Source organism: Nymphalis io, chromosome Z (genome assembly GCF_905147045.1).
Source record: "Nymphalis io chromosome Z, ilAglIoxx1.1, whole genome shotgun sequence".
Taxonomy (NCBI): domain Eukaryota; kingdom Metazoa; phylum Arthropoda; class Insecta; order Lepidoptera; family Nymphalidae; genus Nymphalis; species Nymphalis io.
Genome location: NC_065918.1, coordinates 10069727 through 10095864, shown reverse-complemented (window position 1 = coordinate 10095864; position 26138 = coordinate 10069727). Strand labels below are relative to the sequence as shown.

Genomic DNA, 26138 nt, shown 5'->3' with positions numbered 1-26138 from the left:
ATGAAGTTTGGAGGTGTCCGTTCATATTTTTTTAATTAAAATAACACACAAGTGTAATACATCATCTAGTGTAACGTCGAAATATTGAAGCTGGTGGATTAAAGAGTCAAAATTAATACTTCAAATCAAACTCAATTTGAAACAGTTTGTGTATGATACTGTCATTTATATTTGAATATTATTTTTATTAACATTTGAGTTAAGATGATGTAAGAAAAACTTAAGTAAAAACCAGCTTAAAATTAATTAGTACAATATGAATTCAGGTCAAGTTGTCAAACTTAAATCTAGTTAACACTTGAAAGACGGCAAAATTTAGCTACCTACAAAGACGCAGTTATGGGCAGTCAAATGACTGCTTATACTTTTATTCACAAAATCATTTATTGAGATAGAAAAAAGATATGGTGCTATGAACTAATAAAATGTATAACATATATATTAGGTAGCAGCAATTTTTACATTTAAGATTTTTATTTACATTACAAGAACCAAAAAGAGGCTTTTTACAAGCGTCACATATTTTGTTAGTTTTTATTATTTGCTGATATATAAAGCCCATGTGTTTTTAATTTTCCTGGATTGTACAGAAGATTGAGAAGCTAAAGGCTTATGTCCTACACATGAAGGCATACGATGGAATTTCGCTTCGTGTTTTTTTATAGTACCAATAGTTGTAGTGCATTTGGAAAGTAAATTTTTCTCCAAACTATTAGGTCGTTACATATGAAATTAGCGTTTTGTCGAACTGACCACTTTAATTTGAAATATCTCCTCTTTGGTTAAGAATTCCAAATTAAAATTTATAAATTCATTTAGCTGGTATATTTGAGTTTTGAAAACAGCCATTTATTTGTTTTTTCCTCATTGATTTTTCTTTGGCGTTGCTTATTACCGCACAATGGAAAACATGAAATATCGGTATATTTTCGAGTACGAGTTCTACCGTGGCACCAGTACTGCAGAAACAGCTGGAAGGATTAATGAGTAGCGTGTAATGGCGCTGGTGTCGCAAAAGAAAGCACGGTACGTTTTTGGTTTCAACGTTTTCGTTCTGGAAATTTCGACCGTCAGAACCAACCCTGTGTACGGCCGGAGACCAAAGTGGAAAATGAAGAATTAAAAGCTATTGTGGAAGCGGATCCATCACAAAGCACTTCAGAGATAGCTGCAGGCTTCGGGGTAAGTGATAAAACTGTATTAATCCACTTGAAGCAAATCGGGAAAGTACAAAAACTTGAACGATGGGTACCTCATGAATTGAGTGAATCGAACTTGCAAACACGCGTCGACTGTTGAGTTACTTTGCTCAACCGACACAGTAATGAAGGGATTTTAAATCGGATCATTACTTGTGATGAAAAATGGTTACTGTATGATAATCGGAAGCGCTCGTCGCAATAGCTGAACCCTGGAGACCCAGCCAAATCCTACCTTCATCGAAAATTGACTCAGAAAAAGTTACTTGTGAGTGTTTGGTGGAGTAGCGCCGGTGTCGTTCACTACAGCTTTCTAAAATCTGGCCAAACGATTACGGCAGATATCTTTTGTCAGGAACTACAAGCCATGAAGGAAGAACTAGCTGCTAAACAACCGAGATTGGTCAATCACTCTAGGCCACTGCTGCTTCACGACAACGCAAGACCACACATTGCACAACAAACCACCACTAAGTTAGATGAGCTACAATTGGAATGTCTGCAACAACCACCGTACTCCCCGGACCTTGCTCCAACAGGTTACCATTTTTTCTGGAATTTGGACAACTTCTTACAAGGAAAAAAATTCAACTCCAATGCGGCAGTCCAAACCGCCTTCAAAGAGCTTATTGATTCTCACCCCCAATGTTTTTTTAGTAAAGGGATCAATGAACTACCTATGAGATGGCAAAAGTTCATACATAACAACGGTGCATACTTTGATTAATTAAATATATTTTACAAAAAAAAAAAGACTTTATATTCCTCCCGTACAAAACGCCAATTTCATATGTAAAGACTTAATATTAAATCTTTAATTAATGTTCACATTCACCAAGAATTTGGTTTCGGGGCCTACTATCATCTTTACCTAAGTAAGAAAAACTTTTAAGCACATATTTGGAATCTACATTAACACTAAGCCAAAGTTGTATACCAAATTTATGAGGTTTGTTTGTGATATATTGAAGAAATCTACATTTTACTTTAGTAGGTTTTGTAACAACATAAGTAATTTTGAATTAATTTATTTCAAACATTAGACGTCAAGGCAAATTTATCTTGATGATTTACAGGGATATTTTTTGAGCCGCAGTCACCACGAACATAAAAAATTGCAATAAAGTCATCTAATTCTTCTAGAGTAAGTATCCAGTTATCATGACCGAGTTGTATCATAGATACTTCATTTGTACATTTTTGAATGTATCTCATATAGATTCGTCAATAAGCAATCTCTACACATTTACTACATTTCATTTGAAATTTATTTTTGCGAATGATATGTTAGCGGCGAATAGTTCGAGTTGATTGCGTCTGTGGGAGGTCCCACATCCACATGATGCCATTTATTGCCGTGTAAACATGCTCATGCTTATGAGTGGTACTGTACAATCAACCAGTGTTCTCTACCCATACCACCACGACCACGATTGTTAGTAGTACTAACATGCTGCTAAATCGCTAGGAGTAACAGATACCCAGTATTCCAGATATTCAGAATCTGCACTATCAGATCTTGAACTAATAGCATGTAACTCAAAATCATAATCACTGTCAACTTGTGCACTCAGATTCACTTTTTGATTGATCTTTTGATAGGTTTTGCAAATGAAGTATTTTTTCATTTTGAAGACTTCAAGACATTTTACACTAATTTAATCCTTAATAACACACACTGGTGGTAGGGCTTTGTGCAAGCTCGTCTGGGTAGGTACCACCCACTCATCAGATATTCTACCGATCTTACAACCACTTGTATAAATATTTACATATCCTTTAGTCTTTCTATTATTTAATTAGTTTTTTGTTTAATTTTGTATGTTTTGTGTCTAAGCATGTCTTGTTTTTTTTATAATATTTGTATTGTGATATATGGAAATACGCTTACCAGGTCAGTATCGAATCGCAAACTTAAATCAAATCCAGGAAGATTTAGCTGATATTGATCAAAGAGGATATAAGCAAAGGAATGAACTTAAGTAGTCAAATGATCATTTTGATAATATGGAAAAATATGCTTGTGCATTTAAGATGGCCGAACCATCTAAAATGGGAGCAAAGACTTCGTCAATTGCGAGTGATTGGTAGGATTTAGTTTACTGGTGGTAGGGCTTTGTGCAAGCTCGTCTGGGTAGGTACCACCCACTCATCAGATATTCTACCGCAAAACAGCAATACTTGATATTGTTGTGTTCCGGTTTGAAGGGTGAGTGAGCCAGTGTAATTACAGGCACAAGGGACATAAAATCTTAGTTCCCAAGGTTGGTGGCGCATTGGATATGTAAGCGATGGTTGACATTTCTTACAATGCCAATGTCTAAGAGCGTTGGTGACCACTTACCATCAGGTGGCCCATATGCTCGTCCGCCTTCCTATTCTATAAAAAAAAAAAAAAAAAAACACAATACGAATGAGATATCGTTGTAACTGACAAATATAAGTAAACGAGTCAAAAGTTTAGAAAAGTACCCTCTTATACAATTATTAACATTATTTGGATTACAGCGGTCAAATGACTGTCGCCGTATTTATAAGAATGTGAGTGCTTCAGTCAAATTATGTCATTAATTTAAATTGCAACATTTAAGGTATGATAAAATGAAATGGTAATAAAAATATTCATAATAGTTGAAAGCCTATACAGGGTTCGAACCTGCGACCTTTACTACTAGTAACGCTCTGACCACTGAGCTAATAGGCTTTAGAATGTATAAGTGAATTTTAACATCATATGATGCTAAAACTGAAATACGCATGCTCGTAACTTCAAAAAGCACGTGGTCAAATAGAACCTTCGAATCAAAAAGCTACACACCGAACAACTCGCACTTGACATAGGTAACATTGGAGTTCAAAATCATACAACAAGATGGCGCACCATCACATCATAGAATATAATAACATATGTAAATTTACCTGAAACTTTCTCAATATTAAATTTTAATTAAAATAAAATTAGTTTAAATTTTAAAATTTCCTCTTAGAAAATAATTATAAATATATAAATAAATAAAACGATACGTGCAATTAGGTTCCATGAACTTCAAACAAATTTTGTAAGATGTCATTCTTAATGGTACATTCCAATAGATTTTATACGTAATAATATTTTTTATCTTTACTAAAATTATTTTAGCTAAATATATTACAAACTATAATTTCACTAGTAATGTGTATTTGTAATCGTATTTTGTGTAAATTAGAGTAAAGTCACTTTAAATGATATGTTAATAGGTACAAGATACAATAAAATCTTCTGAAGAAGTACTTTAGTCTTCAGATTATTACCCTGTAATACTTTTGACATATCAAAAATTTAAAACAGCTATTTCATTTTAAGATACTTAAATTAATTATTAATATTAATTATTTTTTATCATATTAAACAATATAAAAAACAAACGAATAAATTAAAAAAAAATATATCATTTTAAAACAATATCATTTCATAAAAAATATTAATTATTGAAAATTTTAAAAATATTTCAAAATCTTATGTATATTAAACAAATAATTTTATATTTAATTGTAACAACATTTTGCTCGTTTTTTAGTTAACCATTATTGGAGGTGTTGACTGCTACGAACTCTACGTACGTAGCACATCACCATCATGTTTTTAACTTATTATTGTTATAAATTTTTTGGGAGTTAATTAGGAATTTTTTACTGAATAATCGGATGCTGGTGCTTTTAACCACCTAATACAAAAATGAAAAACAAAACTTCTTTCTAAGTCTTTGAAATAATGACATACATATAAGAAATATTTTGCTGTAATCATATTAATTATACATTTAAAATCATAGCTTAGTTATGGATTAAACTTACTTTGTTAATTAGATTGTGTTACAGATGAAGGAATGTGGAAGAAGATCTCAGCTTATCCCATTTAGCGCTTAAATCATCCGATATAATGGAAAAATACTATCGAAGACTCTAGTGACAATAAATCAGCTTAAAAATATATGGCTGAAAAGACCACTTGTCTTTTAATCTTACACTCGCCCCAGTATCCTTAAGACATTTAAATACTTATCTTTTTTTAATACAACACTTGTTTTTTATCTTATTTTAGTCAAGTCAAAATAGACCAAAATAGTCCGTAACATTGGTGGGCTTGAGCTTATTTCACCACGCCGCTCCAATGCGGCTTGGTGGAATACACATGTGGCAGAATTTCAGTGAAAATCAGACACATGCAGATTTCCTCACGATGTTTTCCTTCACCGTAAAGCACGAGATGAATTATAATCACAAATTAAGCACATGAAAATTCAGTGGTGCCTGCCCGGGTTTCAACCCACGATCATCGGTTAAAATTTACGCGTTCTTACCATTGGGCCATCTCGGCTTCAAAATATTGGTAAGCTTGTAATGATACGCATGGAGGCGAAAATTAGTATAGGTCTTAAATATACTAATAGCAAACGTATGGTAATAGAATTAATTCAAGGTCAAACAGTTCATAGTACCGGCTTAATGATTTTTTTTCATAACGATGAGTATTAAAATATATTAAACAGAAAATGTTTATCATGCAATAATCTATAAGTAATGTTCATAATATATTTATTACCAAAGCACCACCATTCTTGAGATATCACCACTTGAAACATCCAAAATAATAATATGCAGTACATCCGATGATGTATATATATATATATATATATATATATATATATATATATACCGTCGTCCTATATATATATATATATATATATATATATATATATATATATATATATATATATATATATATATATATAGGACGACGGTATAGGCAACAAGTTGTCCAGATAAATAAATAATAAAACGTTTACAAAGTATAAAATTCACATTACTAGTATTTTGTTAGCTTAGATCATATTTTTCTTTTCTCAATTAGACCTGGAGTTGTATATTTAACATATAATTTTTAACAAGAGCGTAGTGCTCATATAGAAGTTCCAAATTGCGGCACGAGGTGGTGTGATTCGTTAAAGTATTGCTAAAAGCTTAGTCAGGGGCGTGTCTTCCGGCTTTAAAATTTCTCTAAATATATTTTTTATATTTCATGTATCCTTATTTTTTTGTCATGTTCATTTCTAATTAGCTGAGTATTTCCAATCTGCACTATCCTACGTACCTTTATTTCAGCATAAGTAAATAGATAAGCAAATTTCACCCTTATATCCCGCCGGTCCATTAGCTCAATCGGATAGAGCATTGCCTAAGGAGGCGAAGGTCATGGGTTCAATTCCCATATGGGCTGGTCATTTTTTAATATCTAAACTTTTGCACGTTTATGATTTGATAACACAGAAACTTTTCCGTATTGAATAAATAAAAGAATAGCAATATCTACATTATTTAATAAGCTGAAAATTATGCATATAAAGTAATACAATAAATTAACATTTCTTTAATTTAAAGCTAAGAGCAATTAAATTAAAAATATAGTAATTTACTGGTGGTAGGGCTATATGCAAGCTCTTCTAGGTAGGTACCACCCTCTAATCAGATATTCTACCCTAAAACAACAATACTTGGTATAATGTTGTGTTTCGGTTTAAAGGGTGAGTGAGCCAGTATAATTACAGGCAAAAAGGTCATAACATCTTAGTTGCCACGGTTGGTGACGCAATGGCGATGTAAGCGATGGTTAACATTTCTTTCAAACCCAATATCTATGGGCGGTGGTGACCACTTACCATCAGGTGGAATATACTCGTCAACCTACCTATTTTATAAAAAAAACTCTCTTTCCGTTGCTAGTTCATTTATCGTTGTTGTTAAGTCTTTTAATGATTCTACAAATAACTCTGTCATGATATAACAATATTTATATTAAATATTTAAACAAAACTGTTAAATACTTTGGTGTTTGTAACGATCACCGTCCTATATAAGCAAGTAGATTAATTTTATAGTCTATTGACTAATAATATATGTCATGGATTCATTTCCATATTGGCTTGGCTTTTTTATTAATATCTAGACTTTCATCACTAGGTGGATACATATCATAAATATTTACAATGTTTGTAAAATGTTTTTCATTTTATATTATGGTAAAAAGGTATGAATAAATATACAAGGTCTTTCTATAATTTCACAGTTGTGATATCACATGACTTAAATTACATAAAGAACGTAAAGGACTTACGTATAGTGCTTTCTTTAGGTCATCAATAGATCATCACTAACTTTAGATAAATAATGAAAGGTTTTTTTTTTTTTAATTAGAGATTCTTTTGAGGAGAATATTTTTATGAATCTTTTATTGATTTTCGTCTGACTCATGCAGGTTTCCTTCTCAATATGTTTTTCTTCAACTTGAAGTCAAGTATTAAGTCATTGCAACACTTTGAAGGACCACTACAATTTACTATGGAAGACTTAAATAGAAAAGTCGGAATACATGAAAACGGCGAATTTAAGAACGTTATGGCTCCAGCTGCACAGAAGAGAAATGCTGATAAGCTTTCTAAAGGCGCAGGGTCTCTTTTTGCTGAATTCTTTTTTCATTCGAGCAGGAGGCTCGAATGATGGAAAATGACTACAGCAGATCTCAGGCGTCAGTAGGACCTTATAACGAAACAATTATTTAACTTTAAAATTGTGTTATGTATGCAACATAAAATTTATAATTATATAACAGTATATGCAACACAAAAACCGCAAAACAGCAATACTTGATATTGTTGTGTTCCGGTTTGAAGGGTGAGTGAGCCAGTGTAATTACAGGCACAAGGGACATAAAATCTTAGTTCCCAAGGTTGGTGGCGCATTGGATATGTAAACGATGGTTGACATTTCTTACAATGCCAATGTCTAAGAGCGTTGGTGACCACTTACCATCAGGTGGCCCATATGCTCGTCCGCCTTCCTATTCTATAAAAAAAAAAAAAAAAAAATGCAATTCTATTAAATACTATTAGATAACAGAAAGGCGAGAACATGCTTCTCGTGAAGACTGGCTGGATTATAATGGATATAGAAATCGATAATGTCCCAAAATAGATACTTCAAATACTTCAGTTTAAAATAAATAATTGATAGCACATTTTCGTTAAAAGAATATTTATTTCTAACCTAACTTTATGTATACAGTACAATCATTTGCAGCATATATATAGTGCACATAAGAAAAAACCTACAAATCTGGAACATACTATTATATGTCCTCGGTATTTATACGAAAACCTTAACCTCGTCGACGCTGTATATTCAAAATAATTAAATACCATATTATAAATTTCATTGCATAGCAATTTCATGTTACGGGTAAACTTTGATTTCGATCCTGAGAACTAGATGACGCTGTAACTCGTTTTAGTCACATTTTTGTTTATTTCAAGCTTAGCATATAAAGTACATTAAACTTGAATTTATTTGACTAGAATAAAGCATATTTAAATATTTTTTAACATATACTATCATGAGTAAAATTTTGATTTCTATCCCGCGTACTAGACGAGGCTCTAGAAGATTTGAATCGCACTATGGATATTTTCTATTTCGGTAGCATATAAGGCAGAGAAAATTTGAGGAAGGTAACTCAAAGTAAGCAGGATTTATCTGGATTTTAATGGAAACCCTGTTTCTTTGATTTAAACACATTAAAACTTGTTTAGAATAAAAATTGTGATACTCCCAGACTGACTCTAAGTTTTAATATTTTGGTATAATTTAATACCACCTTCGCATATATGTAAACATAATATATAACGCAAAAACCCAACATAATTCCATAATAATATTTATACTAGTGACATAATAGACCATTGCATGTTTTTTCTTTACAATTATTTTATTATATTATAGTATTGTAAGTCTTAAGTTTTCTTGCTGTACTTTTTGCCGAAATAGTTTGAAAATAATCAGTTTATTTGTGTTAAAATGGCATGAGATTAACATTACATATATTAACAGTATTACTCAAAAACGCATACGTACATATGTAAAACAACCAAAATCTGTTCATTGTTTCTATTCCGATAAACAAAACTAAGAGTTTGAGCCTTTTAGCATCATTCCTCAGTATTATTTAAAAGGTATTGAAGGACGTAAAATAAAATAATAAATGTTATTATAAAGTAGGTATTTTGAATTATTTATTTAATATACTTTCTTTTAATAATCAACTGCCATCTAATGTATGCACCTAAGAATCTCTTAACGTCCGAATACAGCAGCGAGAGCCTTCCATAACCCTAGACAACTTCAAATGGCGCGCTTTTGGAAACAATTAATGAATAAATTAACGGCTAACGCATTATAATATTATAATATTTATATTAAAATCAAGTAAAACATTACGTTTTAAGTTTTATATTGATAAAGTGCTTATCAAATAATTCAAAACTTAGGTTCCATTACCAAAAGTAAATTTAAAGGGTTACATATCGTACACATATTTATTTGACGAATTATATTTATAATATTCATTTTATTAGATAAACACGTAACTTAATTGATTTTTGTTTGGAAACGAAAAAATTTACTAATTTACTAGAATGTAGCAAAGTTTAACAACTTTTTAAAACTGGAAATAAAAGCATTACTAGTCAGTATAAACCTATTTTGATACTTTAATCAATACAAAATGTATCGTATTTACCGTAACTGAATGATGTTGAACATTATAATACTTAGTGTACCTAACATTACATTTTTTATAGGCATTGCTATAAAGTCAAAGCTCCAATAGCATTTTTATTTGTCCTTGAAGGTAGACTCAGCTACGCAACATACATGATTAAGAAATACAACTGACATTAATAACAACCCTTTTTGACATTTCAAAATCTATAAATCTCTCTCATAAATGATTTGTGTTTTCATTATAATTAATTTGCGTTTAAAAGCTCCAAGACCAACAATTTTCTGTGTGACTTTTTAGGAATATTTAACAACATCTCTAAAAATCTACATAAAAAGTTTTGCGTCAAGCGGAATAGTAGATTTGCGTGAAATCAGAAGATTTTTTTCAATACTCTTTTCTTTAATAATAGTATTAGTTTAATGAATGCCATAACAAACACTCATTTAATAATAAGAATTTATGAACTTGCAGGTTTTTGTTTCTTTAGGGTATTATAGAATAGAATAGAATATGCTTATCTGTACACCAAAAGAGTTACAAAAACATACAGTTTTAAGCACAAACATAAAAAAAACTATTAATGTACAAAAGGCGGTCTTATCGATAAAAGAACGATCTCTTCCAGACAACTTTTGGGTGAAGGACATGAGATAAATAAAGCTGTAAGTAAGTGTTCAAATCAATTTAACTTTTTTTTAATAAATAATATATATATATATATATATATATATATATATAATATTGTACAGTATATATATACAATACCATACTTACATATTCATACATATATAATAAAAAAATATATGTAATTACGATATTATATATGTTTTACTTGCGTTAGCTACGTTTTACTACGTGTTCTACGTCTCGTAGCATATGTATTATCTGCTGCTACGTACGTCTACAATTCCGTTGTTGATACATTCTACATAAACTAAGTATGGTTAAGGACTTTTACTTGTCGCATTATTAATACTAAGCAAAGTTGTTAACTTTTTGTTTTGTTATATCTCCTATTTTTATTATATATATATTATGTATTTATTTATGTATGTATTTATTATAGTATATATATATATATATATATATATATGTATATTTATATTATATATAATAGTAGTGTGGTATATATATGTATGTATGTATTATGTACGTAGTAGTGTATGTAGTATATAGGTAAACTGGCTTGTACCCTTCCCATTTATAAATATTATGATCCTCTGCCCAAAGGTTGCCTGGAAGAGATCGCTGCTTAGCGATAAGGCCGCCTGTTGCACCTCATGCAACTTTTTTGTTTAAAAATTGTAATTTTTAGTTTTAAGTTTGGGTGCAATAAAGTGTCAATAAATAAATAAATAAATAAATAAACTAAGAAACTGAAAAAATGTGTAGCAATGTTTGTTTATGTAAAACATTTTTTTATAGAATAGGAAGGCGGACGAGCATATGGGCCACCTGATGGTAAGTGGTCACCAACGCTAATGCAAAACAATGCCAATGTTGTAAGAAATGTTAACCATCGCTTACATCACCAATGTGCCACCAACCTTGGAAAATAAGATGTCATGTCCCTTGTACCTGTAATTACACTGGCTTACTCACCCTTAAAACTGAAATTCAACAATACACACGCACAATAAATTAAAAAATATATAAAAGAAAAGAAAAATCCTTTATGGTGAATTGTATTTTTATTTAAACGTAAGAACAACCTATACAGGATTCGGACCTATGACGTTTACCACTGGTAACGCTCCAACCACTAAGCTAATACACCTTAGAATATAATGGTGAATATTACAATCATATGGTGAGAAAACGCACTCCAAAAAGCACGTTTTTGTTTAGAACGTTATGTTCAACAACACACCTAAACACTCGCTTTTGACATCGATAACATTTCAGTTCAATAAAGTATGACAAGATGGCGTACCTTGAACATTTCTCAACTTCTTAACTGAAAAGCAGCAAACATATATATTTTATATAGAATAAAAAAAATTTTAAATTTTAAAATTTCGTCTTAGAAAATTGTATAAAAAATAAAATCATAAAAGAAATATAATTCTTTAGGTTTTTAGTTAGCTTGCGATGTAGGGGCTTCAAATAAGTTTACAAAAATACTGCAAGATGGCGTTCTATTATACAAAAACTATTATTTATTTACATTTGTTTGATCAAGATAATTTAGCTATCTTTGTTTTAACATAAGTAACGTGGATAAAGCAAGAAATTTTATTTTAGATAAGAAGATCCTTAATCAGATTTACAGAATGTATATAAAGTATTATACGTATAACGTTGTTTAACATCCATTACTTTCGTTTCTTCAAAGATCTTTCTATATATTATTTATGAGTTGCCGACAAATAAGGATAGCAGAATAACTTTTTTATAATCCTGTTTTGCATTCATATGAGGTGTAATAAATGTGCTCATAGAAAATATTGAAATTATAATTAAAATTTTTAATTAGAAGATCTTTAATCGTTTGAATGAGACATTTTTATTGACTTCTCTTTCCTAATTCATTCAAATATTCATTTCAATAGGACTATTTTTTATCTAAGTGGTGGACAAACAGGCCGTAGGCTGATGGAAAGTGGCTACCACGACCCATACACGACACTGGACATGGTTTCGGTGCTTTACTATATTACTTTTTACGGAATATCACAACTCCTGTCGCGAGTCAACCTCACTTCAAACACACAATATATTTGTTTCTTAAATCAGTCGCTACGGCTCTGTTGAGACGAGAGGACAATGGAAAAATTGTTACAGCGCTTTGTCAAATTTAATATATTATAGTTAAAATAACTGCATCATATACCGCAGAATAATTCATTAAATATTTGTGATGAGAAAAAAAAACACTACCGGTCATTTTAATTAGAGAGAAATGAGCCCGCGTACCAAGAGGGGCGTGTTAGAGATGCGCGGGTGAAATTTGTAATTAAGCTAGCTTCAGATTACGTTAAGAGCACGCCTTAACGTATTCAAAAAGATAAAAATCCAATTTAAGGTATATATAAATTAAATATAAGTAGTAAGTAAATAAGGTACTGTAAAGCTTTGAATTTTATTTTAATAAATTAAAAATGAATTCACAGTTACAGAGTTAAAATAAATGAGTTATTTATTTTTTGAATTGAATATTAACATATTATTTTAATTTATAAAGAAAAATATCTACTTTGAATGTTAAACGGACAGATAGACGAAAAAATATCAGGATAGTAATAGCATAGAGGTTAATTCATGTATGAATGAGATAAAAGATATGCCAATTCCTCGCTTGGTATCGATCGCCTTGCTCGTAGTCTGTAATGCGTCTGCGTGAATACTAAGAGACAGATAGTATCTTTTATCGCAGAATATTAAGCTGGGGAGTATATAACCTAATAAACAACAAAATAATTTTCAACAACAACAACAAAAAAAATCTTGTATTTTTGCAGACTGTACTTTGTTTTATATTTTTCATACAAAGTTAAAATGGAAGTGCAAGTAGGACTCGGAAGGGAGATTCGATAAACAGTTGAAGATGGTTAAGTATTTTTGGGGTTATTTTCTCTAATAAGGAAATATTCATTTAATTTGATAAATACAATAAAAATATTGCAATTAAAATCAATGAGTGAACAAGTTATTTAACTAGGTCAAGAAAAATTAATACATAAATAGCGTTAGATCGCTATTTTAATAACTGAAGTACAATTAATATATTTGATTATTCAATTGAAGTGTACATTATACTCAGATTTAATTATTTTTATCTTTTATTAATCTTGTATAATTATTATATCATAGTTTTACCGTCTTCTAATTTAATTTCTTATCAATAATATTATAGAATTGCGACAAGGCATGTACTTGGTTTAAGTATGCACACGATTTATTACAATAGTTTTTATAATTCACATTTCTTGAACTGAGACGGTACCTTTTTCGTGCAGTAATAAATTAAATAGCTCAATAATTATACAGCAAATATATTTTTATTAGTTTAAAATACTACTCGCAAAAGTAAATTCATTTTCGTTGCTATTATCTAACAGATATGAATTACAAAAAACAATCTTTTATTGTTAATGAACTTATATTTATTTATTTTTTTATTTATAGAACTGTACACGATTGTGATGCGATCGATTAAATTGCAACATTCGTTACTGTAAGACTAAGAATATATCTACGCAATTTTCGACTCCGAACTCGATAATAATAAGTCCTGCAGATGATTCTGATAGCATAAACTAAAACAGGTAAGTACCATCTTAATTATGAAAACATTAATATATTAAATGCAATATACAATTAATTGTTTTTCTAAATATTCATAGTATCTATTCGTAAATTTTATTTAATACGTCTCACAGCCACACATTTTAAGCAGTGATTAATTACACTCCATTGTAAGACATATTGATTATAAAAATAAATTTACTTAATACAAATGTTCTTGCTGTACTTATTCATAGATTTATCAAGAAAATTAAGTTAAGCAAAAAAAAGGCAATTATTTTTTTTTCAATCCTTGATAATCTTTATATTCTTTATACAAAATAACTTAGAAATAAAACTTATAATATTTGTGAATTTAACTTGTTGTGAATTGTGTGAAATGTGTTTTGAAACATATTTTGGAGTTTTCACATAATTTATTAAATCTAAGGAGAATCGAGTAGAATGTAGAGAGTAATTAGAATGTGCTGTTTTAATAAAGAATTTCTATATACATAAATCATACACAATGTAGTGATCAATTAATTTATATTGTATATGTGTGTAGAAACAGGGATGTAAATGCTCGAGCGAATAAAATAGTTTTCCAACAATAAATGGAAGTTTCAATAATGTTGTAGTATTGGACGCTTATTCAGTATTAATTTATTTTAAGTTAAAGGACTTTTTTATTAAATAGATGGTCTTTTTTCCTATCAACATTTTTTTTATATTTCTTTACTACCTGATTATTTGAAGTAATCTTAAATAGCAAGTTCTGCTAAAATTATTTGATGTACAATTTTCTTATATATTTTAGTGCTATTTTTGTATTATTACATAAAAAATAATGATTTTTAAAGATTTTATAATATGCACAAGTGTTATAAGTTAAAGCATACAAAAACAGAACAAAAATTTAAATACTTTAAGTAAATACCAAAATTTGTTACTGTTTTGTTTGTTTGTTAATGTTACTTATCTTAATGGGAATCTTTAATTGAACGCAAGATAAACTAAATAATTCTTAACTATTAAATCTATAACGCTCCAGACCATGCCTTTTAAAAATATGCAGGGGCGGAGTAGAAATTATTTTCAGTGCCCGGCAAACATAATTCTAACAAGAACGTTGCGCTACAAACATTTCGATTTGGAAATATAATACTAAAACTACGCTAACCTTAGTTTTACGCTTTATGTTATTTGAAATTATTTGTCTGTATTCGTGCATTTCCGACGAAATAATAGACATGTGTTTTCATATGTTTTTAAAATAAAAGAGAGCATTTTTGAACGTCGTATCAATGTTAAGTATACATTTAAGTTATTTACAGAAACTTTTGTCTCCGATGCAGTAGTGTGACTCTATTAGTAATATAAATTTAAATGGCAATAAGTTTTACTTGCCTATGTCCTAACCTTTGTAGCATTTAATGTTGTATTACGTTACCTTACATATGAAATTAGCGTTTTGACGTACTGACCACTTTGATGTGAAATATCTCCTCTTTGGTTTAGAATTCCAAATTCAAATTTATAAATTCATTTAGCTGATACATTTGAGATTTAAAACAGTCATTCATTTGTTTTTTCCTCATATTTTTTTTCATTGTCGTCGCTTATTACCGCACAATGGTAAACATGAAATATCGGTATAATATTTACGAGTACGAGTTCTACCGTGGCACCAGTGCTGCAGAAACAGCTCGAAGGATTAATGATGTGTACGGCGCTGGTGTCGCAAAAGAAAGCACGGTACGTTTTTAGTTTCAACGTTTTCAACGACCTTCAGAACCAACTCTGTAGATGGGCGGAGACCAAAGTGGAAAATGAAGAATTAAAGGCTATTGTGGAAGCGGATTCATCATTCATCAGATAGCAGGTTTCGGGGTAAGTGATAAAACTGTATTAATCCACTTGAAGTAAATCGGGAAAGTAAAAAAACTTGAACGATGAGTACCTCATGAATTGAGTGAATCGAACTTGCAAAAAAGCGTCGACTGCTGTGTTGCTTTGCTCAACCGACACATTTTGATTTAATGAAGGGATTTTAAATCGAATCATTACTTGTGATGAAAAGTGGATACTGGACGATACTGTACGATAATCGAAAGCGCTCGTTGCAATGGCTGAACCCTGGAGATCCAGCCAAATCTTGCCCTAAACGAAAATTGACTCAGAAAAAGTTACTTGTGAGTGTTTGGTGGACTAGCGCGGGTGTCGTTCACTACAGCTTTCTAAAATCTGGCCGAACGATTACGGCAGATATCTATTGTCAGCAACTGCAAACCATGAAGGAAGAACTAGCTGCTGAACAACCGAGATTGGTCAATCGCTCTAGGCCACTGCTGCTTCACGACAACGCAAGACCACACACTGCACAACAAACAACCACTAAGTCAGATGAGCTACAATTGGAATGTCTGCGACATCCACCGTACTCCCCGTGCTTTGCTCCAAAAGATTACCATTTTTTCCGGAATTTGGACAACTTCTTACAAGGAAAAGAATTCAACTCCGATGCGGCAGTCCAAACCGCCTTTAAAGAGTTTATTGATTCTCGCTCCCATGGTTTTTTTAGTAAAGGGATCAATGAACTACCTATGAGATGGCAAAAGTGCATAGATAACAACGGTGCATACTTTGATTAATTAAATATCTTTTACAAAAAGAAAATCGACTTTATATTCCTTCCTTACAAAACGCCAATTTCATATGTAAGGACCTAATATTTGTACATATGTAAGCCTTGACTTTTCGATAATATAAATTATTTACAGTTACAGGTATTTTCTCCAGTCTCCAGTATTTCAGAAATCCGATCCAACAACGAAATTAAAATAAAGTACAAGAAGTAGAATGAGAAAGAATCAAGAAATATATTTAGCAAGTTAATTGCTAGCTGCAAAAGTTAAACGTACAGCTATGAAAGTTTGACATTGAAAATATGTATTATGATTTACTATTTGTAATTGTAGACAAACGAGGTTTTACTTTTTTTTTCAATAAAATATACGTATGCATGACATTGTTATACTCAAAAATATACGAGTACCGTATTATTAAATAATTATAACTAGCAATTTTGATGTATAATAAAACATATACAGCCTGTACTTTTAAATATTTCTAGAAGGATTAATTTTTAGAGGCTTAGCTTTATTTGTTTGTAATAGACAGTCTTTTTAATTTAGGGAATTCATTTTAATACTATAATTATGCAATTTGGATAAAAATACAATGAACGAATAAAAACAAGGTGTCGTGATGATACAGCCAGGAGTTACAGTGGAGTTTAAATGGTTTTAATAAATGCATCAAGTTTTTAGTTTTTTATTTCCTATCCTTTTTTATTTTAATATGTTTCTTCTAAAAACTGAATCAAGTATATTTAATGGTACTTCTTTATAGTAAAATCTGTGATAATTAGTTAGATACAACAACATATAATATGTTTGAAATTGGCAGTAAGATCGACCTAAAACGGGCCAGGAGAGCCAAGATGGCCCAGTGCTTAAAAAGCACTATTGAACTTTCATGAGTTTAATTTGCGTTTATAATTCATATCGTGCTTGGTAGTGATGTGTCTAATTTTACTGAAATTCTGCCACATGTGTATCAACCACAACATACTAACTAGTATTAGATTAGCGGGTGGAAAAGGACCAAACCCTATCTTTAAAGTGAGACAAGGCCCTTAGCCCATTAGTATAAGTATAACCAATAAATTAGAAATAATATATTGGAAACTCATATAATATATAAAATTCAAATTGCACTTATTTCCCTTAAAAATATTTATCATAAGAAAGTGAAAAATTAAAAAATAATCTGTTTACATATTAATATATAGATTTAATAATAATACTCACCAGCTCTCCTTAAACTAAAATCTAAATAACTGGTAAAAGTTTAGCTCTTTAAGCTATCTATCTACATTGCATAAAATATATTTTTTTTAATAATATTGTTCTAATTTACAATTACATCCTGAGAATCTCACTTACCTTTAAGCCAATGCTATTTGATGTATGGCAGCTATCAGAAAAGCATAATTAAAAAAGCTGTTTAAAAGGCAATAAATAATAATATACAAAAAAAAAAAAACGAAAAATATTTCAAATTGTATTAAAATCTGTAAGTTAAATCGTTTATGTTTAAAACCCAACTTACTGAATTAATTGACTGATATAATGTAATTAATCTGGCCAACGGAAACTGAACCTGACATAGAAAGCTTTTATTAATTATACTTCCTGTGCTGTCAACTTTTCTATTATAACATTGTCATCGTATACTTTTACATTATTTGAATGAAATGACAAATAAAACAACACTTTCTTCAAAATTAAAACGATTTAAAAGTGATGTTCAAAATTGATTCTATTCGCTTTCAGAACTACATACGTCATGGTTATTTTTATATTTATTTGCAGTTCGAACTTTGGAAGCCAACAGTGCTTACAATCCCATATGTGTAGTGCTGCACCTGAACTCTCTCTCTGTCGGGTCGTTTTGTCATTCCATGCTATATAAAAATGAGGTAATGCATTATATAATACTAAACACTTATATTCTACTGCATTGGCTGCTCTTCGTTGAAAATACTCGCCGTGGCCGAAACAGGTCAGGAACAATATTTTTAGTAAAATTTTGTTGGTATTTTATATTACACCATAGCGCTCAGCAATTGCTTACAGAAAAAAAACTGAAATATCGTGACAATTAATTGTCGATCACAATATATTAAATCAACAAGCAATTATCACTATCAGGTAATTTTGAAATTGTCTTTTTGGAACGAAGTTCTTTTACGCGGCTTACAGTAGATTGAAATGACAGAACTCGTCACGTAACAAAAAAGCGTTATGCCCCCACAAATATATACCCCAATTCTATACACATGTAAATATCCTTTAAACTCTTTTTTTTTTCAACTTATAATTCGCTATTTTATTATTTATTTTGAATAAATAACTATTTTCCTAAAAAGTTACAAGAAACGTATTAATTAAAATCCTCACTTAACATTTAAAATATCATAAAAAGCAACACAATACATACAAATTCGAAAGAGTTGAATAAATGAGGACTGCGTTTTTTGGAAGTGAGATCAATGTAAGTCTACATTTTAAAAACGTTTAGAGGTGAAAAAATATCGCAAAGAACTTCGTTCCCGACTACATATTTTTTTGTTCTAATTTACGTACACATTGACTTATTTTTTTATGAAATTTAAGTCATAGAATAATCATATTTCCTTTTTTAAGATTTTTTTTCAAAAGAATATACCCACATATAATATAAATTTAACATTTTACTACTACTCTATCAGAGTACAAACAACAGAGTGTGACGAAAATGAGACAATTTACTAGTAAAAGGATCAAAATATCTTCTCTTCGCCTCTAGCAGCCACCATGTTATGTGTTCTTATCTTTAGATGTGACTGTAAATAAATTTACATTTTGAATTTTTTTTTCATTTCAATTCCTTTATCTAAGTTCTATCACAGTCATAGTCATCCTACCCTTAAAAGAACGCTCCTACCTCAAACTTGACACGTTTTTGTAATTTACTGAAATTAACTATATTTTTAGCTATATCAAAATAACCAACGCCTTGTACGTTAAACGAAACTCTAAGGAATTGTTCCTTTTCAATCTTAGTAATTTATAGACAAACCAAAATTTGAACAAACTTTTTAATCCAAACTAATTTAAATGAGACGTAAATATGAAGTAAATGAGACAATCTTGTTTTTAAACAGTAAATAATATTCGATCCTTGTTTAATATGGGAAGACTTTTAAATAAGTCACATGACAGTTTCGTATAAGTTCAGGTTATATACAAACACCCTGGAATGTATTTCTAAGATATTTCTAGCTTACCAGTTTGGATAACTTCCTTAAAGCAAACATTTTCGGCCTCACTCATAGCTTTACCTAAATTAACTGATATCCAGACTAGCGCTACTTGAAATCCTTTTTAGTGTTGGAAAAACAATAAGGCAAAAAGTGAAGAAAAATAAGTCATGATAATATAAAAAGCCAATAGAAATATAAAAGTTTTTATTAATCATAACAATACTTCAATTACATATTGAAACAATTAGGAGTACAATATGTTAATATATTCAGATTGATTGATTATCTTGTTGCTCACCTGATGTGACTGTAACAAAAAAAGAACAGAAAAAGTCTTTGACAGTAACTCTGTGCTTTTAGCACAAGGACTACTTAATCCTCTGCACCAAATTGGGGTCTATACTGACTTCTATATGTACATGGCAAAAAGGTTAACTTTTTGAAAATTCAAAAGTCAGTATATACATCATTATTATCAAGATCGTACCTACAAGCCGTTTTCTATAGCAGAAAAAATTAGATGTACGAATTATTTTTAATTAAATTCTGTAATTTTACGCCTCGTTACTGAACATCGGTGTAGGTAGGATCATCCAATATTATGATAGGGATGCAAATATTATCATAAAAATTTATTTATTTCTATAATAGTCTACCCACTTTTATGATTACATAAATAGTAGTAAGTAAGACATTGCTAAGTTTTGTAGTATTAGCCTGCTTAAATAAAAAACATACGAACACAACATTTTGCATTTATATTAGCTATATTATATTTATAACTTTGACCAAGCAAAAGGTTAGTAGTAAAACTGCTCTCGGTTTTATTACGCCTATAAATATTTTAATATTTATATTAAGGACATGCTTCAGTTTTGTATGGAGGTTTGGACAGTACATTGTACATGAAAAAATAAATAATTTTATATAATTTTGATAGGTGCTTCTATAAGTATTATTGTATCTAATTGTAAATCCTAAATTCTCATCCATAAAAACTGATAGACAATATTTTATGAAAGATATGTATAATATAACAGCAGGTACATTATGTTTACGCGCTTCTGTCAATGTCAATTGTCATAAGAGAATTATTTGGTCTCAGATTATTAAAAAAAGGCTGATGGAGAACGCAGGTATAATATCGCATAAACGCAGTCTATAGGCAGAATCCGTGCATATCAACGTATAAACACGTATATACACGTGCATAGTCTCTAATTATACGTTTCCCGCGAACGCAGTCGAATCATGTGTAACAACTCTATCCTACCAATTAACACCAGGTCTCAAGAGAACAACATTAACTCGGACTTTCACATCACTTCTTCATTGATCATCAATGCCTGGAGTTACTCAGATTTATGTCTAATATAACCGAATGAATCGTTGAATGAAATAGAATCACGAAAGCCCCGACCGACAATATGTCTCGTAGTTGTCACTACTCTCCTTTTGTTATGACGACATAACTTAAAAGAATTGAGTATTTCTTTTCCAACATTACATTTTTTTAAAGATACTTTTATTGCATATACTGTATGTTCCGTAATTTCTTATTTTTATTTCTGTTAATACAAATGAGACATACTTTCTAATAAATATATATTAAAACTATAGTTTTATGCATTAGTATTAATGCGTTAAAGGCATTCGAACATATGGCGTTATAAATTTTACCATTTAACATATTTTTAATAAAAAACAATATCATTGTTTATTAGCAATAAAAAAAGAGCTAGACGTTTTTAACTAGCTCAAATGATAAGCTTTTTTATCTAGTGTACAATGTGCAGTTAAAAAATGAAACATATCCTTTATATAATGAATAAGATAGCCCTCATTATATGGAAGTGTTTATCTACAGTACTAATCATATATGAGTACATCTGATTGCACGCTTCTAAGATATTTACCCTGTGCGTTATCTCAAGCATCTTATAATCTTTTTAAAAGCACTTACCTAAATAGAAAAGGTTGTGAAAACATTTTCTTATTGAATAACATTAAAATTACTTTACCGAAAATAAGGAAGTAGAGCTTAACTTGTTGTTATTTATAACTTTGTTATATAATATAGTTTATTCAATGGTCACACTCGAACCAACGGATTTTTCACTAATATCATTTTCACGTTTTGATATATAGTTGCTTCTACGATAAAAAATGGTACCTTATATGTTTACGTTTTCCAATTTAAATAATAGACAAACACTTTTTTTTATTATAAAAGGCAATTCTTTACGTTTTCATTACGTTAAGAGCAGCTTTTTTTCATCAATAAACAACTGAAAGGTAATAAAAATAAAATTTAAATATTTTAGACTCGATTTTTTTAATAATATGTTTAAGTCTAAATTCATAGTTTTTATATTTTCTAATAATTAATTAACTTTACTGCTCTCTTCTTATCGTTACAATATATTAAAATGCTTAATAAATAAGTAAATCTAAAAACTATAACGCAGGGGTGCAGTATTCATAATATCCGCATGTTAACCATTATAATACAAATGTCGTTCTTTGTGAAGTAGAAGTATATCGATTTAAAACTATAGAACACGCTATGAAAATGAAAGTGCGAAAGTGACAGTTGCGCTATGCGCATGTCATTTGAACTGAATCGAATGGTCTCTGTCTACTAAAGTACTGCTCTTCCCACTCGTGGAGAAATATGCATGTGTATTTCATAATTTTTAAACTTACTTTTTAATAAAAGTAACTTATTTTTAAACTTGTATACGTGATATACACGAAATCTATTCATAAATATCAATAAATTAACAATGTTTTATACGAGTAAATGACTAAGTTTTTTTAAACTTGTAAGATTACGTAACGACTACGAAACAAATATAATGCTCAATTATGACTAAGTATGTTAAAATATTATGAATTACACAATTATCTAGCTATAATAACACTTGCATCCAAAATTGCTAATTAATTTAAATCGAAAAAATAAAGTTAATAGTGGTATATTAATTCAATATTTGAATACTTTTTTATACTGATATATAATTCATCATTCTTGAATTTTACGATAAACATATGTATATTTAAAAAAATATTCAAAAGTTTCCTTTACGTAATGTTGTAGTGAGATCATCATTATATACATTAAAAATATATATGTATAATAATCTGACTGATGATAAAAATCTTCACTAAATACTCTGTATCACTTTTAATTAAAGCAATTTCGGTATATTTTATCACATTATAAACACTTCACTACACTTTTTATTAGAACATGAGGTGTTCTGCAAAAACTTCGTATAATTTAAATTATAATATAATTTGCCAATAAGCCAATGTGTTTTTTTGAAGTAATTTAGATATTTACATAGTTTTATAAATTTTTATAAGTCGCAATGCTGTTATTAAGAGCACTACGCTTACCTTGTAGTCGAATAGGCGACCAACTCCCACTTGTGTCGCTCGTGACTCCAAACGTCTATCCATCGCGCTCTGTGGTACGCGAACAAGTAACGAAATATCTTTGGGGCTAAGATTCGGTATTTCGAGCCTAGCTAACACAATTATTGTGCTCATTACCATAATGAATATTTAAAATTTTTCATAACATTTTATGTCTTTAAAAACAAGTTAAATAAAAAATAAAAATTGAACGAATGAACACTCATTTTAAGACTTATATTAAATATTAATTCTAAGTTTTATATAATCGCTTACCCAAAGCACATTCGTAAATAATATTAAACGGTATTTGTAACTTATATACCAATTATCATTATGTTAGTATAAAGTATGATCAATATTAGTCTATTTGTCATTTACCTTTATTACTTTTAATTATTGATAGTATAAATTAACATATTTTATTGTATAGTCTAAAATGTATTTGTATATTTATTGAACACTATTAAAATATGATGACTTATTTTATTAACACTGTCGCCTGTATTAAACGAAATTCCAACTTCACTGCAGATGCGGATGGATATCTACAGTAAATGTAGAAAACCGCATTTATACCAGGTTAACAGAAATCATAGGAGTTTTGACTCGCGCTCTTTGCCATGCGCAAAATTGAAACCAAAAAACTGTAAGCTGAACTTACAATAATATCAATGACAAATACCTTAATAACATATAATCATTCATTATACAATACACAATTAATAATAATTTAATAATCAAATGATTAACTCATTTGTTATGATATTTATATTTTTAAAATAAATAAACCCAGCGATACAGTTTAACAATGTCGATACACTGAACGTCTCTTGTAATCGGTTAAATAACCAAAAAATGTAAAAAAATTGTTTTACATATGACTAACACAACAATATGAAAATATTCTTAAGATAATATTAATAGATATTAAGTCAATTAATTATTATTTAAATTTAAAATAAATCCTAAGTTAAGCTGTGTAAGCCTAAATATATTTAATAAAAATTAATTAATAGTAAAAACCTTGTCGTAATTCCTAAGTTTTTATGTATTTTCTAAAAATATACAATCACTGGTAACCAAGGGAACAACAAAACATACAATCAAAATGATATATATATATTTTATATATATTTGTTTGTGTATAATAAACAAATCTGGATCTATCAAAGAATATCAGTGAATAGCAACGATCGTATTCGCAATATCCGCGCTTATACCAAGAGAACATGATCAACAGAAGGTCGATGTCTCTCTAGTATTGGAAGTGGTAGACATGTGAATACATGTATAATATTATATTACCATACCGAAATAGCAATCAACAGAAATATTGAGCTAGAAAGGGATAGAAAAAAGTTTGCGCATGTCAACTAGAATCGCATCTTAATACTTACTCCTAGTAAGCAGTTTTTTACTATGCCATCAAGTATTGGCAAACGAGTAAATTATTTTGTTGACTTTAAATACATGAATAAGTTATATATAATTATATATAATTTAGTTTTCCACCAAAATAATGTAACAAATTAAGTTAAATATATTGGTGTACATGTAATTTAAAAATGCTATTTAAATTACTTTACAATTAATTCCTAATATTGAAAAGAAGAAAAAAAACATATTTTACTGAAATTACTATCTTCCCCGATTTTATTATTAATTTATAAAAAGCAAGCGTTGATTATTCGTAACAAATAATATATCATTCAACATTATAAATTTTTGTTACAAGAGAAAAATGTGAGAACATGTTGATAAAAGTTATTTTATTATTTCCCTCTCAATGCATCAGGAATGCATCGGTTATACAATCATTTGTTTTTTAGAAAGCCGATTATTATTTACTCCTATAGCTCGTTGGCGAAAGTATACAAAATGGCGGACTTGACTTAAATATTGTCTCTCACATACACATCTGATTGTGTATGTTAGTGAGTCATGTCGCCATATTTTAAAACTATCTAATAATTTTTAACAAGATAAGACATTTTTTTTCACTTTGTTTTATAAAATATTTTTGGCTTTTGAAACTAAAATCAATTATATTTTAAGTCAATTATATTTTGCACTGATAGATTTAAATACGAAAAATCAAATCATTAACAAAAACAATTAAATTAAAAAAACCGTTATAAATCTCTTCTTAAATCTCATATTGATTATTTATTATAAGCACAAAAATACTGACATAACACTAAGCTAATACGTCGACCACGTAACGTACAATACTCACCCTAAGGAACTGACATGCGCAATGATCACGATTTTAATATTCAACATTCTTCTTATTCTGTTACCCTAGTAAATATGCGGCTAAATTTATCCGCGTTAAATATCTGCGTGGATATTTAACAACGTAGATTTTTCAAAAAAAATCTATATATAACGAATGATAATAATAATAACGAATGACCTAAAGAAAATATATCAAAATATATTTTTTTGAGTAAGTAAGCATATTTAATCGTTATTTTACAAGATAAGTTAAATATTAAAATACTACTGACTCAAAATGTATTCTTCTGCCAAGAATAATCAGCAGGAATATTGTTGTAGTTGCAGGAACGATTTTTTTTTATTTATTTTTATTTTACATGAGAACAATAAAGGAAATTGATTTCAAATATCATAAGAATAAGGGAAATTATCATTAATTATATCTGTATAATTCATTATAAATTGAATAAATATTAACTCGTGTACAACCAAAAGTATTCAAGAAGTAAATAAAAATTATTTTGAAATAAATCCGAAGATCATCGTTTTTGAGAAAATTACTCATCTTTATGGAATTTAAATAATGAATGTAATTTATATTTAA

The 26138-nt window shown here is 29.4% G+C and overlaps 1 protein-coding gene and 1 non-coding gene across 2 annotated transcripts in view; both read right to left on the bottom strand.

Annotated features, from left to right (window-relative positions):
- LOC126780440 (dynein axonemal heavy chain 5) overlaps positions 1–26138 on the bottom strand; it is a 207304-nt gene that overhangs the window by 152672 nt on the left and 28494 nt on the right. The window lies entirely within an intron of this gene.
- Positions 3835–3903, bottom strand: Trnat-agu (transfer RNA threonine (anticodon AGU)). The gene has a single exon. It is a non-coding gene; the product is annotated as a tRNA-Thr (tRNA).